We start from the raw sequence: 13,268 nt of genomic DNA on the forward strand, positions 1-13,268 counted from the left end.
CGCTGGGGCCCCCGCGCACGCGCGGCCGCACCGAAGCCCGGGGCCGTGACCGGGGCGCGGGGGCGCGGGGGCGCGGGGGCGCGGGGACCGTCGCCTCTGCCCCGCGCACCGCCGGGTGCCCAGCCGCGGGGTCCTCCGTCCCGTTTTAGGGCCTCACCGCCCGTGAGACAAATAGAAATAATAATAATAAGTGACCTGAGGTCGGATCGTGATGCCAGGAGCCCTCACAGCTTTGTCAGTGGAATGCACGCTTTCTGGAAGGAAATTGAGAAGGAACGGAGAGCTTAAAGAATGCTCACGACCTGGTAGTTCCTTTCCTAGGAGGGGTTTTTTTTTTTTTTTTTCCTAATTTTTAAATTGTTATTATATTAGTAACATATACTGTGTAGGCATATAAATAAGATATTTTTAATTATTTATAGGATACATTTATATATATACACACACGTTGGATGGAATATATTGCTGCCTCTTTTTTAAAAAAAATGCTTGCAATGAGTATTTGATTAAATGGGTTAGCTGTAAGGAAAAATTTACCAAAAATAAAGGGAAAATTTATTAAAAAAAAAAAAAGGAAAAACTAGAAGTGAACCTAATTTTGCAAAATAGATGTGTGTGGATACACTGAGGAGTACTTGATGGAATGGATTAGTTTTATTTTTTTATTTTTTATTTTTTATAATAAATTTATTTTTTATTGGTGTTCAATTTGCCAACATAAAGAATAACACCCAGTGCTCATCCCGTCAAGTGCCCCCCTCAGTGCCCATCACCCATTCGCCCCCACCCCCTGCCCTCCTCCCCTTCCTCCACCCCTAGTTCGTTTCCCAGAGTTAGGGGTCTTTCATGTTCTGTCTCCCTTTCTGATATTTCCCACACATTTCTTCTCCCTTCCCTTATATTCCCTTTCACTATTATTTATATTCCCCAAATGAATGAGAACATACAATGTTTGTCCTTCTCCGATTGACTTACTTCAGGAATGGATTAGTTTTAAGTAAAAATTTACCTCAAAGAAAGGAAAAACTTAGAAGTCAACCTAGTTTTGCAAAATGTATGTGTGTGGATACATGAGGAGCAGAGGTGGAGGAGGTGGTACAAGCACCCTGGCTTAAAAAAAAAAAAAAAAAAAAGACAAGGAAATAGTCCAAAATGTTAGTTTTTATTTCTGGGTGGTGGGTTGTGGGTGATTAAAATTTAAAAGAAATTTCTGTGTCTTCCAGCTTTGTCTCAAAAAAGATGTATTATTATTATTTTTTTAAAGATTTTATTGATTTATTCATGAGAAACACAGAGAGAGAGGCAGAGACACAGGCAGAGGGAGAAGCAGACCCCCTGCAGGGATCCTGGATCCCAGGATCACACCCTGAGCTGGAGGCAGGTGCTAAACCGCTGAGCCACCCAGGGATTCCTAAGATGTATTTTTATTTATTTATTTATTTATTTATTTATTTATTTATTTATTTATTTATTTTAAAAAAGATTTTATTTATTTATTCGTGAGAGATACATGGAAGGAGAGGCAGAGACACAGGCAGAGGAGAAGCAGGCTTCATGCAGGGAGCCCGCAGCACCCTGGGGTCACGCCCTGGGCCCAAGGCCGGCCTAAACCGCTGAGCCACCCAGGGATCCCTAAGATATATATATATATTTTTTTATTTTTTAAAAACCATTCAAGTCGGACACCTGGCTGCCTCAGTCGTTAAGCCAAGGGCTGTTGATTTCTGCTCAGGTCATGATCGCAGGGTCCTGGGATGTATCCCATGTAGGGCTCTGCGCTCACCACTGGGTCGGCTTGTCCCTCTTCCTCTGCTCCCCATCCCCAATCGCACTTTCTCTCTCAGATAAATTTTTAAAATCTTAAAAAAAAAAAACCTCAAACAATTATATATTTACAAAAAAGGACACGAACTGAATATACATGTGTAACCTGATCAAGAAATACAGCCTTAGCAGGCCCTCTGGAAAGCTTGCCCTTCCTAGTCCCCTTGTAGTTAGTGACTGACTGTAACAGACCTTTTCTGACTTTTAATACCAAAGAATAATCTTGCCTATTTATATGCTTTTTGCAAAAGTAATTCTATATTGAGTGCTATTTATTTATTTATTATTTATTTATTTTATTGAGTGCTTTTTAAAAGAAAAATCTGCCTCTTTGTCCTCCAAATAATTTTTAGGAAATTCACATTGTTGACGGTAGGTTCTTTTTCCTTGCTGTTCGTGGCATACCACAGTAAGTGTATCCATTCTACAGTTGGAGAGCATCTGTGTATTTTCTAGTTTGGAGCTGTTATGTATGAATGATGCCACTTTTGGTGAAAATATCCCTCTGGGTGAACATGTGCATGCATTTGTGTTGCTCTTATTCCTAGGTGTAGAATTGCTGGCTTGTGAGGTATGACTCAGCTGTACCAGATACCGCCAACAGTTTTTGGTTGTACCAACTTCTATTGCCTCCAGCAATGTCTGAGCATTCCTGTGGCTTCAAATTTGTCACCATCACTTGTTATCTTTGATCCTTTTCTCTTAGCCATTTTTATTGGTGTGTGGTGAGCAGTTTTACTTTTACCATCACAAGGAAGATCGTACTTATTTGCATAAATGTCAAGGTGTATTTAGGAAGGTATGGGAGGAAATAGTTACATGGCTAGAATTTCAAAATTATTAACATGTTTAATGCAGTCCTACTATTTTTGGGGGCGCTGTACTAGGCTAATTAGGGATATGGTCCCTCCTCATCCAGAAGCTCAGACCAGTGAGAGAGGTAGAAACAAATAAGTATGTATATGTTAGTAAAGGAAAAGAGATGAGGAAGCAAGTAATTCTAGTTGGAGATTTCAGGGAAAAGTGAGCTAAGTTCTGCTTCTCTTTAGCATGGAACCTAAGCCTTTTTTGCATCTCCAAAAAAGGCTCCAGGACCTCCCTGAAGCTGGCTTAAGTGGCTTCTTTGTTTCTCAAAGCATCTTCCTCTGTGTTACTTTGGTCACAGTACTAGTCATGCTGTACTAGAATTGTCTATCCGTGTCTGTTTTTCTTGCTAGTTCAAAAGCTATTTGAGATCAGGGATGATCTTTCACCTTTATATCCTGAACACTAGTATAGTGCCTGACCTACAGTGGGAGCTGGGTAACTATGGAATGAATAAAGGGAATAAAAGATCTAAAGACCCATATCTTCTCATTTCTAGTTCAAGGATTTAGCCAGTTCCTACATACGGTTCATTCTATAGAATAGAGAGTTGATATATTAGGACACAGTACGTTATAGTGTCCCCTGAAAATTTAAACTTGGCAACAAAGAATCAATTTTCATGTATTAAATTAGCCAAGATTTTTATGAAGGGCATAGTGAACTAGGAAGCCTCATGCTCTGCTGATTGAATTATAATTTGAACAATCTCATTGAGGGAAGCTTTTGGCAATATGGACAAACTGTCTTAAAAATATTTCTGCTTTTCACACAATAATCCAAATTTTAAGGCTCTGTTTTGGGGTTATAATCATAAACACTATAAATAAAGCTTTATATACAAAGATATTACTTCCAATGTTATCAATATTAGTTAAAACAAACAAAAAAAGCTGTTGAAGGAGCATTTGAAGTGTCCAACCACAGATCTAGTTAAACAGAATAGGATATTAATGGTGAGGTTTTGGGCTATAGTGGAAAAAAATACCCATGGAAGCAGAGAGAGCAGGGTTCAAATCACCTAAAATTCTCACTTTACCACCTGAGAGTTGTGGAATTGATTTCAGACTTTTTATTATGATTGATGTGAAGATTGTATCAATAGAAAAGGCTTTCTGTTAGTGATAGCTATCACTGACAGATCTATTAAAATGTTGTTTGTGAAGAGGAAACCCCTACAATGGAGTGAAATCATGCCAGCATTTGATTTTCTGAATTCGATTGTACCTGCAAGACAACATCTCCATTGCTTTCCTAGTAAAGACAGTGGATATGAATACCCATAAAACAGTACATGCATGTTAACCAAATTTATCAAAAGCCTGAGTGAATTCTCCTAAACATTTTCCCTAGCATTGAAAAAAGGATATGGAACACTTGTTCAGATGGCAGTTATTTCATCAAAATCCTGGAGGAAAAAATGGATAGCATAATGGGTATTTTTCCTTTAAATTATATTTATTATTTAAATATCCTGCAATAAGCATGCATTTCATAGTTTAAAAGAAATCTTATTAAAATAAATTGAAAGGAAGAGGCAATAATGGTGTAAAAATATATTAGAAAAGAGTATATTAGAGGCAGAAGTTGTGGTTTAAAAAGAATCCTGTCATTATTGATGGTCCAAAGGGCTGAAAAAACTTTCCAAATATTATTTTGTTGGTGCTCACAATATTTGTAGGCAATCACATTAGTGAAATAAGAACAAAGAAGGGAATCCATTTTCACGTAATCAAGAGACTAATATAATTTTAGTTTCCTATATCCTAGACCTATTACTCAGAATCTAAAGAGAAGTATGGAGTCTTCCTTCTTAAAATCATGGGAATCATTCCCAGTAAGATTCATAACTGACCCTATTAAGTCAAACTGTTTACTTTTTTATATGAATGTTGATGGTCAGAATAATAGCTTCTCCAATAATTGCTTAATGCTTTTTGCTGGGGTTTAATACATTCATGGTTTACTTTCATAAATATTTATTTTCACAAAAATATTGAGCCTAGTGGAGTAGTTTCTTTCTCTTTGACAGGAGGCAAAGTTGTCTGGTAATAGTGTATTATCTCATGTGACAAGAAACTAATTTGGGGAGTTATTTAAATCACTCTTTGGCATAATAAAGTTATAAATTCTTACCTTTTGATGCTAATAAAAACTTTAGAAACAATATGTAACAGAGAACATGTTATTCAATTTATTGCCTTAAAATGATCTGTGAGACATTTCTAAGAATTTATATAAATCTAAAAAACATATGCTTGGATATAATATTTTCAGATATGATTCTACATCAGCATCTGCATTAAAAAATCTAAATAACCTGAAATATAATCTTATAATCTTGAAGTTGTTAATGAATAATCAGAAGCTTTTTGAATCCCAAGTATAATATATTCTACTCATAATATTTTTCAAGTTTATAAGAAAGAATCAGGTTATGAGTTACACAGAAAGTCAAATTTCATGAAAGGAATTTTTCTTACCATATTAAGTGATATTTGAAAGCTGACTTTAATATTTTATCTCCAAAGGCATCCCCATTGAATATTAGAATGCTGTGTATATTATAGTTTTTTGGTTCTGTGACATTTCTTTGTGTTAGACAAGCGCGCCGCTCGTCTGCTACAGCAAACAACTGTTCCATGTATCAAACTATGTGGGAGATGGGAAGGACAAACCTAAGAAGATCAGCAAAGCAAAACCTGCCTCAGGAAACCTCAGATCTGTCAAGTGAATTGTGATATTGATTAGAAGCAAGTGGCCATTTTATTAAATAAGTAATAAGTTCCATTTTTAGTAATGATAGTATTGCTGAGCTTAATGATATTTTTATATTACATTAATATTATATTACATGATGTAAAATACACATCATTTTTCTTTCTAGAAGAAAATTAATCTTTACCTTTTGTTGACTATAATAAAATATTGCCCTCTGCACTCAATATCGATACAGTTGTAACCTCTTGCTTGTTATAAATTGTGATTCTGTGCTTTTAACATAGGGTACTTTTGTCTGTAAGAGCATACTACACATTGCTTAGTCAGGTTCACTTTTTACCTTTAATCACATCAAGGTTGTATGAGTAGAAATCCTGTAAATGGGCAATTGAGTATTAAAACAAAAAATATACACATAGGTAAAGAGTTCAAATAAATTTGAATTATTTATTGTATTTATGTAGATGAATAACCTAGCCCTCTAAATTTTCTTGGATGTAAATTTGCTTTGCAAAATAGAAAATCATTCCAATTATTCTTGTATCCCATTCCCTTTCCTACTGTATTTTTAGTTAATACAGAATTCTTCTTCATCTTCTTCTTCTTCTTTTTTTTTTTTTTTTTTTTCAACACATTCTATGACGATTAACCAGAAGTTCCAAGTAATGGGAGACAAGTGCAATAGGATGTCAATAGAGATGTTGGCTGGGCCCTGGCTAAGTACCAAAGCTGTGCACAGAAGGTGGTAAGTTCACATTTTCTGAACTCGGGGATCTCCTGTGGTTAGGCCAGCCTACTAAAAAAATGTTAGTAGAGTGAAACAGCCCTACCATTCAACATTCCCCAGACCACTGCATCCCTCCTCCCTGAAGTATAAGAGTGAGCGGAGAAGGCTTTTGTGGAGTAGAATGTTCGTAAGGATACCATATTCCCTCCCTTCACCCCATTGTCACTGTAAGAGAAGAGATGGGAGTTACTTCTTCCTCTCAAAGTCTAGAGAAAGCCCTCAAGAGAATTGCTTATTATAAAGTTTAGAAACCCTCAACTTTTCCACTTTACTTGGTTGTAGACTGATGATTGTCTCACTTCTTATCTCTCCTTGACCACGGGGCTTAATGTTCCAGGACAAGGAGAGGGGCCAGCAGGGAGATGGCCTCTGGGAGGGAAGGGGCGTGGCAGTAGTCCACATTGGCTTCTCTAAGGCTGCTAGCTGGGCCCCTTGTGGAAGAGGACAAGTAGGTTTAAGATATGCCCCAAGGAACTGGACAGCAGGGAGGTACCCCAGAGACCCTTGCCAGGGAGGAGTTCAGAACTTGGATACTCTCCAGGATAGAGTGTCAGAAGTCTGACAAGGTTAACTAGGGAAACAGCAGCATCCTATAGAGAGGGAACTGCAGTCTTCCCATATAGGGGCTGCATAAGAGATCTACTCACCTGTTCCTACTCTTGCCCTCACATCACAAAGGAAGCGTCAGAAAGAAGGAGAGGGAAGGGTGTGAAGATTTGAGCGTTCCTGCTCTCAAAGTCACTCCCCCCCACCCCCCCACATGCATACTTTGAGCCACTAACAGCCAACTTGTCTGCCTTTCTCTGGAGGGAAGGGAGGAAAAATAATTTTTAATTCAGTTTGAAGCCTAATTGAAAATGAATGAAACTGAACCTTACTTGCCAGAATGAGATGATCCTAATAACTTGAAGAGGCTGAATAATGGAATCAAGCCAAAGTGTGATATTAAGAGAGTTGACACCCAGCAAGAAAATGGCAGGGTCGCAGCACAATTAGATGGGGGGATTATTGGAAAAATAAAAGCCATTTCATATTTATACCCTAATGACTTGAGAGTCCTTAAAGAAGTAGTTACAAAATAAAATAGAGTTCTAATTTTTATGAGCAGGATGATCAATTCTGAGTAACACAAACGGTGAGATTGATATCAATTCCATTAAGAAGCTAGAATGGTTTTATTTTTTTCTTTTAGTTGAAATGTAACATATACACAAAAAGGCATACAAGTTGTAGGTGTAGAGCTTGACAAAGTGAACCTACCTGTCAAACCAGCACCAGATCAGGAAACAGAACACTGCGAACACCCCAGAAACACCCACTTAAGTCACCTCTCGGTCATTATCTCCATCTTCCTCCTAACATCTCTATTATCTGGATTTCTGTATCTGTATGTTAATTTTGCCTGATTTTATTTTTGTGTAAATGAAGTTCTGCATCATGTACCTTTTGTGTTTGCTTCTTTCACTTAACATTACATTTGCAGAGGTGCATCTATGCTGTGTACAGAAGTAAATAAAAACTATTCATTTTCATTGCTGCATAATATTTTGCTATTTTAATATACCATGAATTTTATTTATACAGATGGTGATGGACATTTGACTTTTTTTCCAATTTGGGGCTATTAGAAAGAGTGCTGCTGGCCTTAATTGCTAATACTCTATCTGGGTCTTTCACATCTATGTTCATAAGAGAGAGGACTTTTCCTGTCTTGTGATGTTCTTGCCAACTTTTGGCATCACAGTTATACTGACCTCATAAACGAGTTAGAAATATTCTTTTTCTGTTCTCTGGAAGATTTCGTGTAAGATCCATGTTTGTCCTATTGTGCTTGGAAGAATTCACCAGAGAAACCTTCTATGCCTGGAGTTTCATATGTGGGAAAGTTTAAAATTATGAATTCAATTTTTGTTTATAGGTATAGAACTACTCAGATTTTATTTCCTCTTTTTCTACTCTGGCAAATTGTGTATTTCTAGGAATTTGTTCATTTCATTGGCATGCAGTTTTTTAATAATTTCCTCTTATTATATTTTTAAATTAAAAAATATTTATTTATTTTTTATTATTATTTAAAGATTTATTTATTTATTAATGAGAGACACACAGAGAAAGAGAGAGAGAGAGAGAGAGGCAGATACATAGGCAGAGGGAGAAGCAGGCTCTCCACAGGAGCCCCATGTGGGACTCGATCCCTGATCCCGGGATCACGACCTGAGCCAAAGGCAGCCTCCCAACCGCTGAGCCACCCAGGCATCCCTAAAGATTTATTTATTCTAGAAAGAGAGTGCACAAGCAGAAGGAGGGGCAAAGAAAGAGGGAGACAAGCAGACTTCCTACCGGGGGACCTTGAGATCATGACCTGAACCAAAATCAATAGGTAGGTGCTTAACTTGGCTGACCCACCCAGGTGCCCCTATATTCCTTTTCTAAATTGAGGTATAATTGATATAACATTGTATTAGCTTCAAGTGTACAATGTAATGATTCAATACTTACATATATTACAAATCAGTCACCACAATAAGTCCAGCTAACAAGTTAACATTCACCATGCATAGTTAAAAATTTTTCCTTTGTCATGAAAACTTTCAAGATCTACTCTCCCAGCTATTTTCAAATAAGCAATACAGTATTATTAACTATAGTCACCATGCTGTACATCTTTGTGATTTATTCATTTCATAACTGGTATTTTGTACCTATTGACGCCTTTGCCCATATTGCCCACCCCCGGCCCTACCTCAGGCAACCACCAATCTATTCTTTATATCCAAGAGTTTGGGTTTGTTTATCTGTTTGTTTGTTTAGATTCCATAAACGAGTGAGATAGTAAAGTTTTTCTCTTTTTCTGTCTGACTTATTTAACTTAACACAAGGTCCTCAAAGTCCACTTTATTGTTATAAATGGCAAGATTTCATTCTTTTTTATGGTGAAATAATATTCTATTACCTATTTATCTATCACATTTTCTTTATCCATTCATTTGTCAGTGGACATGTTGATTGCTTTCATGTCTTGGCTATTATAAATAATGCTGCAGTGAACATGAGGGTGCATCTATCTTGTCAACTTAGTGTTCTTGTGTTCTTCAAATAAATACCTAGAAGTGGAATTGCTGGATCGTATGATAGTTCTATTTTTAATATTTTGAGGAACCTCCATATAGTTTTTCAATTTATATTCCCACCAATGGTGCACAAGGGTTCCCTTTTCTTCATATCCTTGCCAACATTTGATATCTCTTGTCTTTTTGATAGTGGCTATTCTGATAGGTGTGATGTGTGTATTCTTAATGCTAGTAGGATCTATATCCATGTCTTTCCTGTTCTTCCTGACACTGGTTTTTTGGTACCTTCTTTGTTTTTTTTTTCTTCACTAGTTTTGGCAGAGGTTTAGAATTGCATTTGTCTTTACAAAGAACGGATATTTTGGCATGTTGGTTTTCTCTATTGCATGTGTTTTCTGTTCATTATTTCCTTATTTGTATTTTCTGTGGGTTTAATTTTCCATTATTTCTTTGGATATGATTTTTTTAGATGGATATATAAGTCATTGGTTTTCAGACTTTCTTTTTTTTTTTTTTTAGATTTGTTTACGAGAGAGAGAGAGAGAGAAACAGAGCATGTACAAGTTGGGGAGGGGGCAGAAGGAGAGGAAGAGAATCTTAAGCAGACTCCACACTGCCCATGGATCCCTATGCAGGGCTTCATCTCATTTTCCTGAAATCATGACCTGACCTGAAATCAAGAGTCCAACACTTAACCAACTGAACCACCCAGGCGCCCCCAGACTTTCTTCCTTTTTAATATATGCATTAGAAATTATAAGTTATCTTTTAAGTTTTCCTTCTACTTCACTCTACAAATTTTGATATATAGTATTTTTGTTATAATTTTGTTGAAAATATTTTCCAATTTCCATTGAGATCTCTTCTTTGACCTGTGGGTTATTTAGAAGTATATTGTTTTTATCTCCATCTATTAGGCAACCTCTAGTTATCTTTTTGCAATTGATTTCTAGCTCAATTCCATTATGGTGAGAAAACATATTCAGGGGGTGCCTGGGTGGCTCAGTTGGTTAAGCGTTTGCCTTTGGCTCAGGTCATCCCAGGATCCTGGGATTGAGCCCCATATGGTGGCTCGGCAGGGAACCTGCTTCTCTCTCTCCTTCCGCTTGCAGCTCCCACTGCCCTATCAAATAAATACATCAAAAAATTTTTTTTAAAAAAAGGAAAACATACTCAGTTTACTTATGCCAATCCTTTGATATTTGTTGAGACTTGCTTTATGGCCCAGCATATGGTCAATTTTGAGAGATGTCCGAGTACACTTGAAAAGAATGTGTTTCCTTCAATTGTTGGATGCAGTGTCGTGATGTTTTATTAATTTTATGTGTCAGTCTCACTGTCCTAAGGGGTGCCCAGATGGCTGGTAAAACATTACTTTTAGGCATGTCTGTGAGGGTGTTTCTGGAAGAGATTAGTACTTGATTCAGTGACTAAGTGAAGAGATCTACCTTCATCAATCTGTTAGGACCTGAATGAACCAGAAAGGACAGAAAGGTTTCTCTCTGTTCTTGAGCTGGGACATCTATCTTTTCTTGTCCTTGAAGTCAGGCCTTTGGGCTCTGGGATTTATATTAGGTGCCCTTTGGTTCTCAGGCCTTTGATCTTGGACTCAAATTTACATTGGCTCCCCTGAATTATAATAATCAGACTGATTTATACCACTGGCTTTCCTGGTTCCCCATCTTACAAATGGCAGATTGTGGGACTTCTCTGCCTCCATAATTCTGAGTGAGCCAATTCCTATAATGAATCTCCATATATATCTTCATGTCTCTTTTTGGTTCTTTTTCTCTAGGGGAAACCCTGACTAATAGAAACATTCTATGTGAGTTCAGTTAGGTCATGGTTATTAAATATGTTACTCAAATCTTCCAAAACTTGATGTTTTGTCTATTTATTCTGTCAGTCACTGAAAAAGGTATGTTAAAAATCTTCCATTCTGATTGTGAATTTCTCCTTTTAGTTCTGTCCCTGTTCTTTATGATATTTTGAAACAATGTTTTAGGAACTTGGAAATTTAGAATTGTTATCCCTTCCTGGTGAATTGACCTTTTATCAGTATAAAATGTTCTTCTTTAACTCTAGAAATGCTTTTGTTTTACAGTGTGCTCTTTTACATTTCTTGGTAAATGTTTGATTGTATTTTTTCCCATCGTTTTACTTCCAACCTCTTTGTGTTAAGATAGATCTCTTGTGAGCAGTATATAGGTTTTTTTCCAATCCAGTCTGATAATCTTTGTCTTTAAATAGAACACTTTAGTCCATTTACATTTTAAAGTTGCTAAAATATCTGGATTTAAATCAATCATCTTATTTATTTTCTATTTTTTCCACTTTTCTGTGTTCCCTTCCCTCTCTTTTCTTGCTTTCTCTGGATTTATTTAAAATTATGCCTCCTCCTATTACCTTGTTAGGTCTACATTCTTTATTATTCCTTTTGTAGTTATCCTGGAGAAAAAATCATCCTTGAATCTAATACACATAAATACTGCTTCCCCAGACAATACAAGGACTTTAGAGCACTATACTTGCCCCTGCCTTGCCTTTTGTGTTAATATTGTCACATATTTTAATTCTGCGTACAGTTGAAATCCCATAGCATGTTGTTATTATTGTTTTATGTAGTTAATGTTCATTTAGATTTACCCAGGTTTTTATTCTATTGCTCTTCATTCTTTTATTCTTGCACTTCCATGCTTCTCTCTGGGTTTGTATTCCCTTTTGCTTTCAGTATCAGTTTACTAGTAATAAATCTTCTCAGATTTTGTTGATTTGAAATGTCTTCATTTTGCTTTCATTTTTGAAGAATATTTCACTGGGTATAGAATTCTTGGTTGGTAAAATCTTTAAAGATGATGTTCCATTGCTCTTATACCATTCCATTATTTCTGATGAAAAGTCAGTTGTCAATCTAATTCTTGCTCCTTTGAAGGTATTGTATCTTTTTCTCTACTTTGAAGATTCTGCTTTTCAGTGTTTGATGTGTCTAGATGTGAATTTGTAATCTTTTAAAATTCATAATCTCTTGAGGTTCACAGCACATCTTGTGGCTGAAATATATATTGGATTTTTAGAAAATTCTTGGTCATTATTTATTCAGATATTACTTCTTCCCGTTTTCTCTTTCTTTCATATCTAGAATTCCAATTACATCTAAAATTAAACTTTTTCACTGCATTCCATATATCTCCTCATGCATTAAAATATATGGTCTATGAGTATATTTAAAAGCAAAATTAGTGATTATCAGGCAAAGTGTGTTTAATATGAACAATCATGTCATTTGAACTTCACTTTCTTCTTTGGTGGAACTAGCAAATCAGTAATATCAGACACATTAGTCATAGTGCCTGTCCTACCCAGTGTTTCTTTCTAGATGAAAATGACTCACCCACAGCCTCCTGCTCAGGGAAACAGAGTTGGGCTCTTCTATGCACAGTGGTGGCTAATCAGATTATCTCTGTCATTTGGAGTGGGACAATGTAGAAGGGATTGGCTAATGAGTTTCAAAAGGAGACCAAAGCAAATTCCAGACAGAAGCAAAAGATATATGGAAAGGGCACATTTTCACCAGAACCACCTGGGTTTCTGGGATCTATTTAGGTCTATGTACTGCACATGTAATCTTGTAAGAAACTTGATTTCTTAAGGTGACCTAAATTAGTTGTATTTCTTTTAATCAAGAGACTATCAGCGAATGTGGCTGAATGTGTATATGAGCTCAGCAAAATATTTCATTAAGACATGTAATATCTTTGGACAAGTTTGAGAAATTTTCACTAAATCTGAGTGTAAATCAGTGAATTAAAAACTTATTAAGTGAGCATACCCAAAAGATACTAATTAGTGAAATGCTCCAGCCTTGAGGGAGGTTGTTTTTTGTCCTTATTTTTATTTTTACTTTTGCTTTTGTTTTTAATATAAAGTTCTCCCTTTGACCTTGTTCTTTTTAACATTTTTATCACCACCTTTGTTGAAAGCATGCTTATCAAATTCACTGA

General features: G+C 36.3%; 1 long non-coding RNA gene across 2 annotated transcripts in view; it reads left to right on the forward strand.

Moving 5' to 3' along the window:
* Positions 1-65: 65 nt before the first annotated feature.
* LOC144324249 (uncharacterized) overlaps positions 66-13,268 on the forward strand; it is a 113,817-nt gene continuing 100,614 nt past the window's right edge. For both annotated transcript variants that reach the window (XR_013389775.1, XR_013389776.1), the window contains exons 1-2: positions 66-305; positions 6,063-6,154. This is a non-coding gene — a long non-coding RNA (uncharacterized LOC144324249). The remainder of the gene's footprint in view (positions 306-6,062; positions 6,155-13,268) is intronic.

Source organism: Canis aureus, chromosome 11 (genome assembly GCF_053574225.1).
Source record: "Canis aureus isolate CA01 chromosome 11, VMU_Caureus_v.1.0, whole genome shotgun sequence".
Taxonomy (NCBI): domain Eukaryota; kingdom Metazoa; phylum Chordata; class Mammalia; order Carnivora; family Canidae; genus Canis; species Canis aureus.